Source organism: Austrofundulus limnaeus, unplaced genomic scaffold (genome assembly GCF_001266775.1).
Source record: "Austrofundulus limnaeus strain Quisiro unplaced genomic scaffold, Austrofundulus_limnaeus-1.0 Scaffold16, whole genome shotgun sequence".
NCBI lineage: Eukaryota > Metazoa > Chordata > Actinopteri > Cyprinodontiformes > Rivulidae > Austrofundulus > Austrofundulus limnaeus.
In genome coordinates this window covers 8,246-8,568 of record NW_013952418.1, presented here as the reverse complement: position 1 = coordinate 8,568, position 323 = coordinate 8,246, and the positions used below count along the sequence as shown (strand labels likewise).

At 41.8% G+C, this 323-nt stretch overlaps 1 protein-coding gene across 1 annotated transcript in view; it reads right to left on the bottom strand.

Moving 5' to 3' along the window:
- pir (pirin) overlaps positions 1-323 on the bottom strand; it is a gene marked incomplete in the record, with an annotated part of 6,952 nt that overhangs the window by 2,745 nt on the left and 3,884 nt on the right.

The following is a 323-nucleotide window of genomic DNA, read 5'->3' as shown; positions in this document are numbered from 1 at the left end:
ATTTAAAGTTTCTTCCCTTTTAAAAAACACAAAGTATTATTTCAAACAAAAAGCAGCAAAATGTTTGTGGTAAAAAACGAACACAGTTACAACAACAAGCAGACAAGTTTTTTTTATATAAAACATTGATATGTGCAGAGGATTCTGGGTAAATGTGAGTCTTGTTGGTCCTCAGTGGTTCTGGAATCAAACCTGCTGAGATCTGACCCACTTCACCCTCACACGCAGTGCTGGAGATAAATCAGCCGAACCTCGGCTGCAGGTGGGAGTTCAGGCACCTGCGTGTGTGTGTGTGTGTGTGTGTGTGTGTGTGTGTGTGTGTG